Source organism: Schistocerca americana, chromosome 3 (genome assembly GCF_021461395.2).
Source record: "Schistocerca americana isolate TAMUIC-IGC-003095 chromosome 3, iqSchAmer2.1, whole genome shotgun sequence".
NCBI classification, from domain to species: domain Eukaryota; kingdom Metazoa; phylum Arthropoda; class Insecta; order Orthoptera; family Acrididae; genus Schistocerca; species Schistocerca americana.
The window spans coordinates 590335418-590337917 of NC_060121.1; positions in this window are offsets into that span (position 1 = coordinate 590335418).

Below are 2500 nucleotides of genomic sequence, written 5' to 3' on the forward strand. Positions count from 1 at the left end.
GGACCTACTTTGGCCGCACGGCGCCGCGTGCAGGGTGCGCCGGCGCGCAGCTGCGCCGCCTGCCGCCTCCGTCGGCCGGCGCGCCTGCCACTGGCCGCCCCCACCAGCCGGCTGTAGCGCGTGCGCCCACGCACCGCGCGGCCAGCACGCCGGGAGGCCCCCCCTCACCGGCCGGGGACGGTCCCACCCAGCCACCGCCGCGTATCGCTTCACACCCAGATGCCATTCACGTTCGTGGGCATGGTGGGTATCGCTGGAACAACCGGTTGGTAGCTCAACCGATCGTCGCCATCACTGATTCACCTCTAGCGAGAACAACCGCACCACAACGGTTTACCAGTTGTTCATTTGCGTAACGTCACCAGCAAACGTAGGCGTCCATCGCCATTTGCAAATTCAACGATTGTTGCATGCCTGTGTCAGGTGTCACGACACACTATGTCTGCCCACATACACGCAACAACATGTGCACGCTTCGCGAACACGTGGAAGGTGGCCCCCGTACGTATGCGATGTCCATTGCGCGAACGACTGTCAACCGGCCTCTGTCGCATGTCGCAGATGTGGAACGCAGTGCACCATGCTATCACGGTGTGTGAGAAGAGACGACTACGTCTGACAACACGCGCCACTACATCAACAGACGGCTCATGCTGATCGCCATCCAGGGCATACCACACTGCAATCCAGCTCTTATAGGGAGACGACACGTAGCTGAGTGCACAACATTTGGACCGCATGGTTCGCCGTTGTTGGCGCAGTCGTTGTACGGTCACATGTACCACGATGTATCATTCAGTACATGAGGACCAATGTGCAGTACAGTGTGTGATTTGGACGTACAACATCAGCGGACAGTTGACACAGGCCGTACCACAGCGTAGGCTACGTGCTTCGCCATGCGAATGCCAATGAACAACTGCAAATGCCAATGAACAACTGCAAAGGGCATTGAGCATGTACGTCCTGCTGCCATCCACATTACAGTGTATAGCTGCAAGGTGTTTAACATGAAGCGATACACTGGGGACCGGGCAGTGCGAGTAGCAAACTATATTGCGGGGGTTGCAGTTAGGCAACACTACACTAATTTAACGCGTCGTATGACAATTACAGAGCAGGTTAAGGCCCAACGTGTGTTGGGTTAAGGCCCAACGTGTGTTGGGTTAAGGCCCAACGTGTGTTGGGTTAAGGCCCAACGTGTGTTGGGTTAAGGCCCAACGTGTGTTGGGTTAAGGCCCAACGTGTGTTGGGTTAAGGCCCAACGTGTGTTGGGTTAAGGCCCAACGTGTGTTGGGTTAAGGCCCAACGTGTGTTGGGTTAAGGCCCAACGTGTGTTGGGTTAAGGCCCAACGTGTGTTGGGTTACAGCGCAATATGGGTTACGTTAAGGGGCAATATAGGTTAGGTTAAGGTACGATATAGGTTAGGTTAAGGTACGATATAGGTTAGGTTAAGGTACGATATAGGTTAGGTTAAGGTACGATATAGGTTAGGTTAAGGTACGATATAGGTTAGGTTAAGGTACGATATAGGTTAGGTTAAGGTACGATATAGGTTAGGTTAAGGTACGATATAGGTTAGGTTAAGGTACGATATAGGTTAGGTTAAGGTACGATATAGGTTAGGTTAAGGCGCAACGTGGGTTAGGTTACGGCGCAACATAGGTTAGGTTACGGCGCAACATAGGTTAGGTTACGGCGCAACATAGGTTAGGTTACGGCGCAACATAGGTTAGGTTAAGGCGCAACATAGGTTAGGTTACGGCGCAACATAGGTTAGGTTAAGGCGCAACATAGGTTAGGTTAAGGCGCAACATAGGTTAGGTTAAGGCGCAACATAGGTTAGGTTAAGGCGCAACATAGGTTAGGTTAAGGCGCAACATAGGTTAGGTTAAGGCGCAACATAGGTTAGGTTAAGGCGCAACATAGGTTAGGTTAAGGCGCAACATAGGTTAGGTTAAGGCGCAACATAGGTTAGGTTAAGGCGCAACATAGGTTAGGTTAAGGCGCAACATAGGTTAGGTTAAGGCGCAACATAGGTTAGGTTAAGGCGCAACATAGGTTAGGTTAAGGCGCAACATAGGTTAGGTTAAGGCGCAACATAGGTTAGGTTAAGGCGCAACATAGGTTAGGTTAAGGCGCAACATAGGTTAGGTTAAGGCGCAACATAGGTTAGGTTAAGGCGCAACATAGGTTAGGTTAAGGCGCAACATAGGTTAGGTTAAGGCGCAACATAGGTTAGGTTAAGGCGCAACATAGGTTAGGTTAAGGCGCAACATAGGTTAGGTTAAGGCGCAACATAGGTTAGGTTAAGGCGCAACATAGGTTAGGTTAAGGCGCAATATAGGTTAGGTTAAGGCGCAATATAGGTTAGGTTAAGGCGCAATATAGGTTAGGTTAAGGCGCAATATAGGTTAGGTTAAGGCGCAATATAGGTTAGGTTAAGGTACCGTATAGGTTAGGTTAAGGTACAGTATAGTTTAGGTTAAGGTACACATT